At 59.2% G+C, this 14,906-nt stretch overlaps 1 long non-coding RNA gene across 1 annotated transcript; it reads left to right on the forward strand.

The window, feature by feature from the left end:
- The first annotated feature begins 3,209 nt into the window (after positions 1-3,209).
- LOC310881835 lies at positions 3,210-14,833 on the forward strand. The gene is made up of 3 exons (XR_014572635.1): positions 3,210-7,264; positions 7,668-9,043; positions 11,014-14,833. It is a non-coding gene; the product is annotated as an uncharacterized lncRNA (long non-coding RNA).
- The last annotated feature ends 73 nt before the right edge of the window (positions 14,834-14,906 follow it).

The raw sequence follows: 14,906 nt of genomic DNA on the forward strand, positions 1-14,906 counted from the left end.
CCCGCGGCCCCGGCTGTTCGCTGCCCCTTGTCTGAGCGCTCCAGCCTTGCCAGGAGTCTCCATGCCAGGCAGCAGAAGCTGTGATCGTGCTCCATCTCTCTCTCTCTGCCTCTCATTTACATATTCTTTCTTTCATCTAGCAGCAGAAGTACCAACTTTGACAGCCCCCTTCCCCAGAGGCCGGCCCGATTTAAGTGTGGGTATTCAGAGCCGTCTCTGTATCACAGGCCCCAGCTCACTCCACTCACCCTCGGCTCAGCACCCCCACCACAGTGACGGCTGATCACCGGCGGCACGAAGCGTCTCGGTGGGAGCAGCACAGCCGCCCAGGAGCAAGCACCGGGCTGCCCCCATCCAGCAGCGGCCGCGGCACCGCGTCCCCCCCACGGACCGAGCAGGGCCCTGCGGGGGCTGTGCTGGAGCCGAGGAGGGCCCTGCACACCCGTCTGCACACGAGCGGGTGCTGGCTGCGGGAGGGTTCTCCAGCAACAGCCAGGGGCTCTGCAGTGCCTCTGCTGCCCTCGTTCCCCTGAGGCACGGCAGCATCGCCCCACCCGGCAGCTCCCACCACCTTACCTAACGCCTGCCCCTCCTGCCACCCTGCCAGGGGCTCGGGGAGGTGCCGTAACGCGCCCACGTTGGCGAGTGGGGAAGTTGGGAGGCTCCAATGGGAAAAGGAACCACGAGCATGTGTAAATGAAGGACGGTAGAAGAAAAGGGAAGGGTGTTTCAAAGGAAAGACCGGGGGATCCTGTAACACCCACAGGGAGCGTGGAGGCTTGTGAGTTGCTGCGTGATGAATGAGAAACCCGGAGATTACAATAATTTTGTTTAAGAGTTCTTAGCTCTGCTCTGCTCTCCTGATTAATGGGATTTTGTAGAGAGTGCAGGGAAAGGTCATCTGACACGTGTTCAACAGCTGATGGCATTATTCATCAGCTCTGCCAGGGAAATAGGACTGCTAAGTACCCACGGATGTGCCTCGCCAGCAGGGACGAGGTGCCCCCACCACTGACTGAGCAGCGGCGCTGGGGCATCCTGAGCACTTTTACAGGGTAAGTGCGTGCTTCAGACCAGGCTTGTGCCTGGGTCTGCAGAACGAGGTGCCACAGCCAGAAACCGCCTCTGACACACTCATTCCCCTTCCTGGGGAGGACTGCTAAATAATGGACAGCCTGAACTGTGCTTGCCATCACAGGCAAGTGCACAGTGCCTTACGCAGGGTCAGTAAGTGACCTGTGGGTCTGATCCCTGTTCGCTGCAGCTGGTTGCAGGGCTCAGCAGCTCAGTTCCCACACAGCGAAGTCAGGTGGCTTGGCATGCGGCGGGGAGAGGTGGCTTCCTGAGAGCTCTTTGCCTCGTAGGGTGCTGCCTGGGGCAGGCGAGAGCCTGGAGGGCTCTGGGCCCATTCCCAGCATGGCACAAGTCCCCAGAAGGGCCGCAGGTCTCCGCTGGGTGCCAGCGAACCTGAAGCAGCTGCCACGAGGCCCCAGCCGTGCCTGTCCTGGGCTGGCACCGCAGCCCCGTGCAGGGGCTGGCTGAGCCCTTGTCCTGGTGCGGCTCAGCGGGCTGGGGGGCTGAGCTGCCCACGGCTCCATCCACCCCGACCCACAGCACCCTTGGGAGCACACAGCAGAAGTGCGAGGAGCTAGATAGCTACCAGCAGCCCTGTGTGTAAATCTCAGCTAACGACAGCCCTCGATGAGTGCTGCCAGCAGAGCGCGGGATGCTGTGACTGCCGTGCCTTCAGTGTGCTCAGTAAATCATCGCTCTCCTGCCTCTCCCCAGCCAGCACGCCCGCCGAGACGCACGGCGGTGCCGGGAGGGTGGCCCCAGGTGCCTGAGCCCAGCTGCTGCGCAGCCTCTGCTCACCCCGGCCTTGCACTCGCAGCCCCAGGTGCCAGCCCTTCGGGCCGTGCCCCCACACCCTCTGCGCCCTGCATGGGGACAGGACTGAGCCACGGGGACAGCACCGCACCCGGGCAGTCCCGGCAGAGCGTGGGGAAAGCCCCGGAGCTCGGGTGCCACTCGCCTTGCAGCAGGGAGGAGGCTGACACAGCTCGCGGCTGCTCGCTGAGCCCAGCTTCAGCCAGAGCGTGTCCGAGGGTGGAGCAGGCATGGGGCAGCGAACATACTGTTACAGCTTGTTTTCACGGGAGTGCCCATTTCCCTGCAATAATCAATGTTTAGTCTGAAGCCAGCTGAACAGCTCTTAAAATGGCCCCTGCCCACTCTTGTGGGCCCATGTTATTCCAAGTCAGGGCACTTTCAGCAGCCACTGGGTACAGGCGAGTCCTGCAGCAGGAGCAGCTCTGCAGAGATTTCCCTCCAGGCAGAGCACTGACACAGGCTGCATTTCACACACACCGATGTCAAAGGCATTATTTCTCATCCAACCCTCCCCCGCCCCGGATCCCAGGCCATGTTCCTGAAGGACTCTGCCCCCTGTCCCAGGGGCTCGGCAAGAGCGAGGGTGGCCAAGACACCCCGCAGCACCCATCCCTGGCAGCGCCTGCCCCGTGTCCTGCCGCGCCACCTCCCGCGCCCCTGCTCTCCGGGCAGCCGCCCCTGCAGCCCTGCCTGGAGCCCCGGTGTCCCCCGCGGCAGCGCGCCGGCCCCTGCTGCCTGGACAGGCCCTGAGCACGGCACCAGCCTCTGCCACCAGCGTCCCTATGGCTCTGACAAGCGTCCCCCTCCCCAGCGTCCCTGGGGCTCGCAGGGGGATGACCCCCTCTTCCCCACGCTGACTCCTCTGACCCTCTCATCAAGGTGCGCAGCGGCTTTTACTGTTTTTCCAGTAATGAAACTTTTTATTGTTACATTATAATCTGCTTAGTGCAAATGGCTTGTCCACCCAGCCCTGCAAATCACTTGTTATCATTGCAGTCAATGGTCTGTGTCAACCCAATTTCACAGACAAACGCTTCTCTCCCTGACCACGGTCACTGACATGGATAACTCTGATTTACAAAGCCAATAAAAATAGATTCAATGAATTAATAAGAACCACTGACTTAATATAGGAGATTAAAATCTCCAAATTTAGGGTGACTGGAAGCCATTTAATACGTGAACAGTGGCAAATGGGTTATAGAAATGTCAGCCTAGCCAGGGTCAGATGCCACAGTATGGTGATTTATTGGTGAGAAAAAGGCTAATTGATAAGTTACCTTTAATGCTTTTTTCTAGTAGCAAGATTATTTATATCACAGTTTGTTTGTCATCTTTTACTTTTGGGGTCAACCAAAATTTTTTATGATAAGAAAAATCTCAGCACCTTGTTCGTTAAAGTAGCAAGGTCATGCTGAAGGGTGGAATTTAGCTGGAAATAATCAGGTTGGTGTGATTAACGATGGCCTTGCTGCCTCTCAGAGGAAGACATGGGTGAAGCCAGCCTTCAAAAAGACAAAGCGTTGGCCACCAGCCGCTGTATGTCTGTAAAGAAAATACAGTAAATAAACACGAAGACTGTGATGAGCAATAACAAGAGGAAGCACCTGCGTTTCACCTCTCACCCTGGCCCGGTGCCATGCTCGGCAGCATCTCCGCGGCCCGGCTCCCTTCCCTTGGGGCTGGTGGAGCAGGAGGGCGGCCCCAGGCAGGGGACGAGGGTGCCCGGGGCTCCAGGCACCTCCCGGAGGCCTCCCGCAGGCTCCTGCAGGGCTCCGCTCTCCCTGTTTCTGTGCGTCAGCAAAGGAAGATTTTTGCCCTTAAAGACCTTCCTGCTTTGTGTCTCTGTCCAGCGTGCTGCAGGCAAACGTTCCCAGCTCTTCCCAGCTGTTTGCAAATACTGCCAGCCAGGCCTCTGGTGCTGGGGCAGAGCTGGCCTCCCAGCGCCGGGACCCCCGGAGCGGGGCTTTGCACTGCACCGTCAGGGCACAGGCACCCACAGCAGGAGGGATCAGAGAGCCAGAGGAAAATGCAGCTCCCAGCACCAAGTTAGGAGGGGTGTTAGATTACAAATGAAAGGCTTGTGTAGACTTTCAACTTCACTCTGCCTTCATAAAGGTGTCAGCTGGAATTATTTTGGGCATTTACTTGCGTGGTCTAGTGCATCACTAGCTAAAACAGTTTTTTTAAATAATGGGATTTGATGCTTGGCTCATGCATAAAAAATAGCAAGAACACGACCCAGTTGCATAATTTTTAAGTAATAAATAGAGTCAAAAATGTTTAGCTCAGCTGCTGGCACGGTGCGAGCACCTTGCGCACAGGCACGCAGGGCAGGCAGCCCCAGGCGGCGGCAGCAGCAGCAGCAGCAGCAGCAGAGCCCTCCTGGACTCACACACCCCTACGACCGAGCCCCTTGGCCAGCACAGCAGAGGAGCGGCACTGCCAGCTGCACGCTGCGCCCCGCTGCCCGCGGCCACTGCCAGCTGCAGGTGAGGCCGTGTGAGAGGCTCCCGTGCCGTGCCCCAGCAGGAGCGCAGCCGGGCTGCCCGCCTGCACGGCCTGGCCCCGCGGGCGCTGGGGGCACGGCAGCTCCAGCTGGGCTTGCGGCAAGCACGAGGCCGTCCCGCGGCCTGGGCACTGCCCAGCCCCAGGGGCCAGGGTTGTGCTGCTCTGTAACCACTTGTAAAGTGACTGCTGCTCCCTGGGGCTCGGCGTTCCCCAAGGCCACGTTCATTTCATAGCCTTATTGCACACAACAAGCGCTCTCCTCGTCCTGCGCCTGCCTCCCTTTGCAGGGACTCATCAGCCAAAGAAACCCCGGGATTCCCTGCAAGTCCTCTGCCAACCGCATAGGTTTGCAGCAGTTCCTGCTGCCCGAGATGGGCCTGGGGACAGGCGCATGAGGTGGCCCCATCGAAGCCATCCTCTGCCTTGACCCCAGAGCAGGGCTGGGGGTTCCAGTGGGACCCCCCCCCCCCCCATGCCACAGCCACCAACCTCGACCTGGCTGCAGGAGCCTGGCGAGCGCTGCCAGTGCCACCTCTGTGCCGGGCAGGGGGCAGGCTGGCCGCGAGGTGCCCGCTGGCACGAGTGTGGTGGCCGGGGAGGGCGCTGCCCGAGGTGCGGGGCAGCCCTGGGCGCAGGGACGGGGCGGCCTCTCCTCCCGCACAGAGGCAGCTTTATTTTATTTTTATTTTGATTGATGCCAGTTGACATATGGAGAATTCCCCACAGCGGGCAGTCACTCACCCGGCTGATTATGGGCTCTGACTTCTTTCTCTAATTAAAACTCTCCCTCCCATTTTAATTCCTTTGCCCCCGAACTGCCTGTTCTGGATCATCTCCTAATGCGACACTAACCGCCTGTGACAGGCAGCAGGGGATGCCCCACGCCTGCACCGGACCTTGGAGCACCCTGCCTGAGCACCCAGACCCCGTGCCGTGGGGTCGGGGTGTGTGGGGACCCCCTCGCTGCTCACCCCTGCTCCCACGTGGGCCACCCCATGCAGAGGCCACCTGGGTCCCCCACACCAGCCAGGTGTGCCCCAGGGCAAAGCAATTCCCAAAACCCAGGCGCGGGGAGCAGCCAACTCGCAGCCGGCCGGGCTCTGCGTGCAGCCCGCTGCTCTCTGCTGCTGCCCGCCCAGGGGGACGCGTAAAGCAGCGTTTCCAGGGCAGGCAACAGCCTGCCCACGGAACTGACCTGCTAAAGGTCCCACATGGGTTTTCTTGGCACTTTGGAACTCATTTCTAATGTAAGTGAAAGGAAAATACACTTAAACGCAGGACTTAACCCTCTGACTTGAGCTTTATTCTGGCTGAAATCAGGCCCCATGGAGCAGGGCCTGGCAGCAGGCACCTCCCGGCCGCGTGAGGGCACGGGCTGCAGGCACGGCACGGCAGGGCTGGGAGCAAGGCTTGGGGGTACGGGGCATGGGGAGCAGAGCCCCCCCACACCCCGGACACCCCTCCCCGGGGCTCTGCGGCCGCTTTCTCCCCTCTCTGACCCCAAACCCAGCTGTCTGCCCGGGCCCTGGCTGCTTGCTGCCACCAGGGTGCATCCCCTCTGCGGGAGGGGTGTTCATTTCCCAGCTTACATTTGTATTCAGCCCCAACAACCTGTCAGGTTGGAAGCTGTGCGCCACAAAAACATGTGCAGTAATTTTATATAAACAAGTTACCAAGCTGGATTTTTACTGCAGCGGGTAAATACTGGGTCAGGCCCTCTCTCAGCAATGTCTCTCTCCCTGTAATTAATATTGATTTTGTGCAGCTGAAATATAGCTACAAAATTTAATTTTGCTGCTAAGATTTTTGACATCACTGTTCTTAGAGATTAATGTGGGATTTAATGAAGGATTTGGCCTCTCATCTGTGATGTTCCCTCATCCCGCAGTGTGCCACAGCCCCACTCGATCGCAGCCTCCAGCCCTGTGGGCGGTGCGTGGCCCCGTGCCCACGAGCGCTGGGGACCAGGCCAGGGACACAGCCCCCGTGTCACCGCGCTGCTTCAGAGGAGAAAGAGCTCGGGGTGATGGGTGAGCTGGACATCGGGGCACAGCCCCTGGCGTGGTACGTGGCCGTGCTGCAGGCAGGGATGGCTTCACTGCTGCTACCTCCGCAGCGCGGCCGGTCGGTGCCTCTGCTCGCCCCGCAGTGGGACCGGCATGGGAAGAACCTGTCCTCAGCCCGGCATGAGGGGTGTGGTGGGTCCCGAGCTCTGACCCAAAATTGGGGTGGGGATTGTCCTGCTGGGCTGCAGGTCCAGTGAGCAGCACATGCAGGGGGACGTGGTCCTGTCAGCCCCCTCACTGTGCCTGGGATGGAGATCGGAGCCTCTCAGTCCTGTGAGTGTGCCAGGCCAGCAGCCAGGCATGGAACAGCACGGCACAGCACGGCATGGCATGGCACGGCATGGCACGGCTAGGCAGGACCCCAGGGTGCTCTGGCCTTGGGAAAAGCAGTGCAGCAGGCTGGCCCTCACACCTGGGGACACGATGAAAAGAGCACAGGGTGGCACTCGTCCTGGCCAGTGCCTCCAACTGCAAATAGCAGATGGAACAAGGACCATGTGGCCGGAGCAGATTTTTCGCTTATCAAATCAAGGAGCAGCTGGATTAGAGGATTAGAAACCAAATTAATTACTAATGACTTCCCCGGGAGGTTTTGCCATGAGTCTCCGGGGCAGGCAGTGAGCTGTGCCCAGCCCTGGCGGGGGCACGGGCAGGGGCGCACGCGCTGCTGGCAGTGGGGCAGCTGTGGGGCCGGACGAGGGGACCCGCTGGTACCTGTGCTGCTGGTGCGTTGCAGCCAGCTGCGGGTGGAGGCTGGCCTCGGACTGCTGAGACAAAGCTGGGTCTGGGGGGAACCTGTAAGTGCAGACCCTCACCTCTGGCTCCTGGTTAGCACAAGCTGCTGAGTTTCCACGGGTGTATCTGAGCCGTGAGACTCCCCCGACACAGAGGGGGCTTGAGGCAGGGGGCTTGCTGCAGGCAGACCCCACTGTTCCTCCCGTTGCACGTGCTGCCCTCCCTGCCCTGGCCGTGCTGCTCCAGATCCCCGTGGGATTCTGCCCCATGGGGCAATGTGCAGCTCAGGTGCCTGCTGCTGTCCTCGTGCACGCCACTGTGCTCCAAGCTGTAATGATGTGCTCAGCTCCACCAGGAGATGCAGGAGCAGGAGCGAGAGGGGGCAGGCGGCTGGTTTGGTTTGCACAGTTAATTGATTCGGTAAACAAGAGCTCATAAACAACTGTTACTGTCCCCATTATCCAGGACAACCGGGCTGGTTTCCATCTGCTTCCTGACCTGGATATTAAATTGCAGCAGATGATGAAAATATGTCAATGGGAAGAAAGTTTTCTTGGCTTGCCAGAGCCTTTTGCTTGGGCAGTGCAAGTGCCAGGCAGAAGGACAGGACAGAAGGACAGAAGGACAGAAGGACAGAAGGACAGAAGGACAGAAGGGCATCGTGGTGGAGCGAGCAGGGCTCAGGGCTGCAGGTGCCATGTCCCCATGCTCCAGCCCACGCTGGAAGCGCAGATGTCCGGCCAGAGCCCCCTCACTGGGGCACCCACGCCAGGGCTGGAGCTGCCGGCGCAGCGCTGGGGACATCCGTCAGGCCCCGGGCTGACAGCGCGGCCATCGACCCGCCTGTGTGCTGGGCGCCAGCAGGGAGGGCATTCCCGCAGTGGCTGGGAGTCTGGGGAGATGTCAGTCGATCAAAAAGCTGAAAGAACTCTTTAAACCAGATCAATCTCTGCCTCTCTCTGTCTCTGGGTCTATGCTGGGTTGTATTTTTAACCACGTACATCACAGCTCGCAGAAGAGCTCCCGACGGGCAGAAAAGCTGTGAGGGGGCAGGGGAGGCGATCCCAGCCAGCAGCAGTGCCTGAGGCTGCCCCTTGCCACAGCCCCCAGCCATCGCAGCACCCCAGTGCCACTGTGACTGGCTGCTGCGTCCCTTGGGACGTGGGACGTGGGGGGTGCAGGACAGGCACGGCTCTGCAGGGCAGCGCTAGCTCACAGGGCTCACCGGGCCCCATGCAAGGCTGGTGGCGCAGTGCTGCCGGTGCAGCCTGTCCCAGGCATGGGGACAGCCCCGCAGCACAGCTGTGCCGTGCCGTGCCGTGCCGTGCCATGCCGTGGCAGAGCACCCTGGGAACACCCCCACCTGCCAGGCAGCTCCCAGCCCGGTTCACTCGTTACACAGGGCTAATTGGTTTAAAAGAGATTGCTGGGTCACTAATTACGGAGCCTATTGAACGGCACGTCTCAGCTTAGGGATACAATTAAAAGTTCACCCTAATTAATCAGGGGTAATTAACAGACCTTGCATTTCTCTCAGATTAATTAATCAAGGAATCCAGAGCAAATCAATGCGGGCAGGAGGGAAGCCGAGGAGGGCGGGGGGTGTCGCGGAGGCCACGCGCTGCCTGACCCACTTTGTGGGGCTGCGTCACCGCTCCCTCGCGCCGGCACTGCCACGGCTGAGCCCTGCCTGGTCCCTGCCGTGGGTGCAGCCCGGGACAGTACCGCAGCGGCACTGCCAGCATTGCAGCTCAGCCCACCAAAGCCCCCGTGCCCTGCACTGCACCATGTCCCCAGCACTGCTTGAGCACGGCCGTGCACGCGTGGGCAGCGGTACCCAGGTGAGAGCGCACGCCTGGGGGCACAGGGCCGGTGACGGGAGCACCGTGGTGTCCTCGGCTGAGGTCTGCTGTAGCCATGCCAATCGTTAACGGTGGTTTGGCTGCGACTGTTTTATCTCCAGCTCCCCAAGGAGAAGCATATTGAGATAATCCAGACAAAATGATAGATGTATATCGGTGTCTTGTGTATGGATCTGGCTCGGTGTTTGTAATATTTTGTTGCTAAGGAAGTCCTCGTTTGTGGTGTGATAGAGGACCCCATGCCAAGTCACGGAAATTGATGTGCTCATAGTGGGAAACTTAATCACCAGAGGGTAAATGCCCACCTCGTTTTTCTCATGAAAGAGAAATGCAGTGCTTTGATTTTTGGCTCCAGTATAAACAGGGTGTGATTAAATATTGTTTCCCCTCTCTTGCTTGTCATTAATCAGGATATAGCTGTGAGCGCTGGGTGTGATGTGGGGACACTTGCTTTGATTCCTCAAGTTCTTAAATGGTTTTGTTCTCTTTTCAATCCCATTAAAAATAGAAGGCAGGGTGTTTCAAAGTGCTCCTGATGGAGAGCTCTTCTGATCCGCAGGACGTGCGCTTCTGCAGGGAAAGGGGCTGTGCAGGCAGGCAAAGCCCCCGGCACCCGGCCACCCAGCGCCCTCCTGCCCCTCGCGCTGCAGCGCTGCCTGGAGCTGCTGCAGCACCCGCGGCGCCGGCACAGCCTCGTGGCACCGGCACAGCCTCGGGGCTGCGGCTCCACCAGCACTGTCCCAGCAGAGGGAATTAATCGGTGCTCAGCTCCTGTGGACAACGTGCTTCCCACGCAGGGGTGCAACCCTGCTTGTGTCCCTGGGACCTCACGGGGCTGGCGTAATTGGCTGCCTCATCCCACAGCGAGCAGAGCCTCTCGTTCAGACACATCTACTGCCCCTGAGCTCCCATGGGCTGGGCTGGGAGTTAACGCCTGCAGCAGGGGCGTCTCAGGCCAGCACAGACCTTTCTGGTCTCTCCTTGTGCTTGGGGAGCGGAGTCGGATGGGCACCTGGAGAGGTTCTGCTTCCTGATGCAGTGAGGAAGAGGAGGGCAAGCCTTGCTCCAGCCAGCACCAGTGCCAGAGGGCGCAACAGTGTCAGGACTGAGTGTCCATTACCCGATCCTCTACCCTCGGTGTGGACGGGGCAGTTTTCTTTTTATTTTCTGCTCTAAAGCATACTTGCTCTAAGGCAAGGATAGGGTTATAAAGTTATAGATGAGCTAGGGTGAAGATGAGGCAACACTAGAAAAAAGCTTTAAGAAAAAATTACTGGCCCGTGTTTGACTACAGATTCCTCATCTGGAGTTAAATGTGATTGTGAAGGTCTGTGAGCCAACGAGATATTTCTATTTCTGGAGAACTAGCTCCTGTCCCTGTGGTCCCCAAGGAACAATAATGAGATTTAACCGAAGCAGCCACCGCGGAGCGCCTAGGAGAACTTCATGCACGGTGATGCAGTGACGAGGGGCAGCGGACGGTTGCAGGGTCCCCGTCTGCTGCAGCGTGCAGATGAACTCTGCCGACTGCTTTATTTTGTGCAGTGCTGTTCGTACAGCCTGCCCGGGGCACAGAGTGCGCGCAGCCCCAGCAGGGCTGCCCAGAGCCCTCTGCAACCTGCGAGGGGTCTCGGGCTCCTTCCAAAGGGCTTGAAGGGTGCCGGTGGGGTGAGGGGGAGCCAGCTGCCAGCGAGTGCCAGGACGTGAGGGTCACCCTCGCCCTCCGGCCCCCTGACCCTGCTGGGTGGGTGCGGGCTGGGGACAGAGCCTCGGCCACTGCGCTGCCAGGCATGGGGCTGGGAGAGCTCGGCCCTGCCCACGTCCAGTTATGTTCTTTGCAGCGTCAGTGACAGATACGTAAGGATTAAATTGAAGTAATCTCTGTAATCTACTCAGCGAGATTAAAACCTCTCCCCGCCCCCCTCCCGTTTTTATCCCTTTCATTCCAGGACTCCGCCAGCAGTGATTACAGCCTGGGGAAGCCATTTAGCTTTTAAGCACCCCTCCAGCCTGCTTAAAAATACATTCAGAATCAAATGAGTTTGTGCAGCGGGGCCACGGCTGGCTGCTCTGGCTGGGTGAGAGGCTGAGAATTAGGACCAAAGTAGCTCGAGTCAGAGTCAAAATTAAATTTATTGTTTCTGACCTTATTTGGAGTACAGTGCATTTACAAGTGATTAATGAGGCTTACAGCAGTTTCAGACTCAGTCACGCTGCTTGGCACAGCCTTTTGGACTCTCCTGTCCTTGGTGAGACCCCGCACTTCAGAGCCTGGAAAGCTGCCTGCATGTGGTGAGTTTGTCGGTAGTGCTGGACCAGAAGGGAGCCCGCAGGAGCCAGGGCGGGCCTTTGGAAGCCGCGCTGAGGCCAGGACAGCCAAAACGGAATTAGCCTGGGGGACCTGCTGCCATCCCCATCCTCTGTGCCGCCGAGGCCCTGAATCCCACTGGGGCTGCTGCCCATGGGCTTGGCTCAGCGGCGTTCCTCTCTCCTCTGCCTCTGGGCTGCAAAACCCTGCAATATCCCGTTCCAGCTCCAAGTTTCCCATCCAGACAGGGAGAACGGGGAGATGCTTGGGAGCAGCAGACCACGTGGTGGATGCAGGCATTCAAGGACACTGCCAGCACCGTGAGGCTGGAGCAGCTCAGCCCTGTCTGCCCTGTGGCACCGAACAACCCCTGTCCAGGTAGATGTACTGCTCAGCCATCAACTCACAGCACAAGAAAAGGTGGCAGTTTGTCAGCCTGGAATCAAAAGGTTGTTAATGACATACGTATTAGACACAGAAAACTGGATTAACAATGACACTTTGGCCCTGAGGGCTTTTTTTGGCTCTGGAAATAAATTCTAACCTTGATCTATTCTGCCTACAACCTGAAGACATCAAGGGTAGAATATCACCTTTAATCTTATTTGCTATTTCCAGTATGCATTTTATTGCTTCCCCCTTTTCCTATAGGTTTTATGTGCTCCCAGCACACTTTCTTTGTGTATTTCTGTAATAACCTTCTACGATCTCTACATTGCTGCAGCCTTCTCTTTTGGCTTGCCCGTCAGCGACCTGTGCTTGGGATGAGCCCTTAAACAGGGCTCCTCCTTACCCGCTGTCAGTTTGTGGCCTCTTCTGCTAGGGGAGGATGGCATGGAAAAGGGGCTGAGGGCTGAGGCTGGGCTCCGCATCCTTCCGGTGGGGTTTGAAATGTCCCATGAGTACTGACCCCACGATGCCATGAGCCGGTGCTGCTCTGTGCAAGGGGACAGCAGGGGAGGGGAGGCACGCAAGGAACTCTCCTGGGGCAGCCTGACACCCAGGACCATGCAGTGAAGGACAACCAGCATGGGAGAGACCTGGGAGGGACGGGACTTGGTATGAGAAGACTTAATGCAGGGCAAGGCAGAGCGGTCTTGAGCTGCTTTGGTAAATCCCACCACAACAAGGGAGATCAGAGAGCCTGGGAGAAGTGAAGGAGGAAAGATGAGAAAGATCATCTTGGAAAGACAGCCAGGAACAAAGGAGAGGTAAGGCAGAGAGCGAGCCATGAAAAGGGGCAAACAGATGGGGAAAAGAAGACAAAGGTGAAAGGCGCGAGGCTGGCAGCCAACAGCAAGTGCCAGCTCAATTCAGAAAGGCATAAAGGTGGGGAAGAAGGGCTGGGAGGCAGGACTCGCTCTGGTGCTCGTGGTGCTCGTCCCTCCAGCGCCAAGCTGCGAGGCAGCGGGCAGGCAGCAGGGAATCTCCTGCAGTTGTCAGGGCTCCGTCTCCCTGCCCACCAGGGCAGCTCCGCAGCGCAGGGTCAGGGCTCCAGCCCCACCAGGGAGAGCAGGATCAGGGCTGACCCCCGGGGCTCCCACTGGCACAGGTGGCAGGGCGAGGGTGTGCTGAGAACACCAGGGAGCTGTTGTTTATGTGGAGCTGGGTGTAAACAGCAAGCATGTCATGGAAAAAACATGCCCTGCAAAGATACAGAGACTGAAAGCAAAATTGTCAGCTTTACAAAACATTCCTCCCTTGCAAAGCAGAGAAACCTGGAGGTGTCTAGGCATCCACACCAGCTTTATTTATCCAGGCGCCTCTAATGTTCATGCCTAGGCAGTGTGTTTGCTGCCGAGGCTGGATCACCACGTGGAGGCAATAAAACGGCTAAAAATGGAAAAAGCAACTTTTCCACAGATTTCCTGTGGCAGTTTGTCATGGAGCGGAGCTGAGTGATTGATGCCTTCTGGCCCTGGAAAGGGAGCCCACCAGCGCCCAGCCCCTCGGTTCCCCTGCTCCGTGCTCCTGCCCGGGCCAGGCAACGTCCCGGGCCGAGGTGCTGAAGCCAGAGCAGGGGCTCCAGCGGCTCTCCCTCCTCGCTCAGCACAGCATCAGCTCAGGCGGAAGGTGCCCAGCCCAGAGAAGTACCAGACGTGGGTGGGTTTACACCAGCCAGGAATAACCCAACGTCTGTTGACTCCTTCAGGCTGACATGGGATGTACGCTGCTGTTTTCCACTGAGATCTGCACGGAGCTGCTGGTGTCCGAGCCTCTGCTCTGGCCCCTTCTCCCTGGCAGAAGCTGCTGTTGCACAGAGCACCAAACGCGGCACCCAGTGCCCCAAACGCAGAGTTCCTGTGGGTCACTTCACCCTGCCAGGATGATGAGGTTGGTCCCACAAGGGACCTACCCCCTCCTACCGTTCCAGAGCTCTCCTGATCCATCAGACACTTTGTTCCGTAAGTAACTATTTTTACACTCCCAGCAAGGTCCAATTTTGTTGCTCCCACACAAGCACAGGCAAAAGAGGCTGCAGAGAGCACTGCTTTTCAGCAGCCTTCTCCATCTTTCTTTACATCTGTACTGAGTTCCTGGGTGCTGCACAAGAGGAAATCTCATCCCCGCCCTGCTGCCAGGGAGCTCACAGTATCCCTGTTTCTGCTGGGCTGCCACTTTTTGCCTGTCTCATTCTGTTATCGCCCTTCTTCCCAAGTAACAAGACAAGTAGTTTTCTGCAGCTGAACAAGCTTTCTACGCCGAGAAAGCAAGGGCAGTGACTCCTAATGTTTAAGTGGTGCTGCACACAGTCTTTTGGCTTGAGCATGAGCAACCAAGCAGAAGCCTGGGCTGCCAGGGCGCGAGAGGGAAGGAAGCGTGTCAAGTGGAGGGAGCCAGAGGGCCGGGGACGAAGCAACAGTCTGCAGCCATATCCCGCAACAACCGCGCGGTTCTCCTGGGTCACCCTGCTTTTAGGCCATCACGGTTTGTAGACTAAACATCCCCAAACTGGCAGAGAAATGTAACTCTGGCGTCGTCTTCTTCCAGCTGCCGGCTGCTCCTTCTGCCCTTGCTGAGGCCAGAAATCACCGCTGCCGTGCGGGGCCGCCCCTCCTCGCTCCTGTCCCCTCCCTCGCAGCCCCTGCCGGGGCTCGGGGCTGCTCCGGCGCCCGGGAAGGAGGATCCCCGGGAGCTGGAAGGACGCCTCGCCTCGCCGCCGACGCTTCACCCAGCCCGCGCCTTGTGCTCCCGCGGCTTCGAGCCCTGCTCTCCCGGCTCCCGAGCCGGTGGCTCCTCGCTCCGGGCCCACCGCGACCCAGCGCCGAGCCGTGCTCCCGGCCCGGGCGCCTGTGCGGGGCGGGCGGCAGCCGCGTGCGGCCGGCCGTGCCCCGGGCCGGGCTCCAGCCACCGAGGCGCGGTGCCCGGTGCCCCCCGCCCGCGGGCAGTTCAGGGCTCGCCGCAGGCGGGAGGACGGGGCTGGAAGGGGGGCGCGGCGCTGAGGGCCCCCCCGCTGCCGGGGTCCGGCGGCTCGCACCGGGACCGCGGCCGCTCCGCGCCCGGGCAGGGCAGGGCAGGGCAGGGCAGAGCCGG

This window comes from Anser anser (genome assembly GCF_964211835.1).
Source record: "Anser anser genome assembly, chromosome: 15".
NCBI lineage: Eukaryota > Metazoa > Chordata > Aves > Anseriformes > Anatidae > Anser > Anser anser.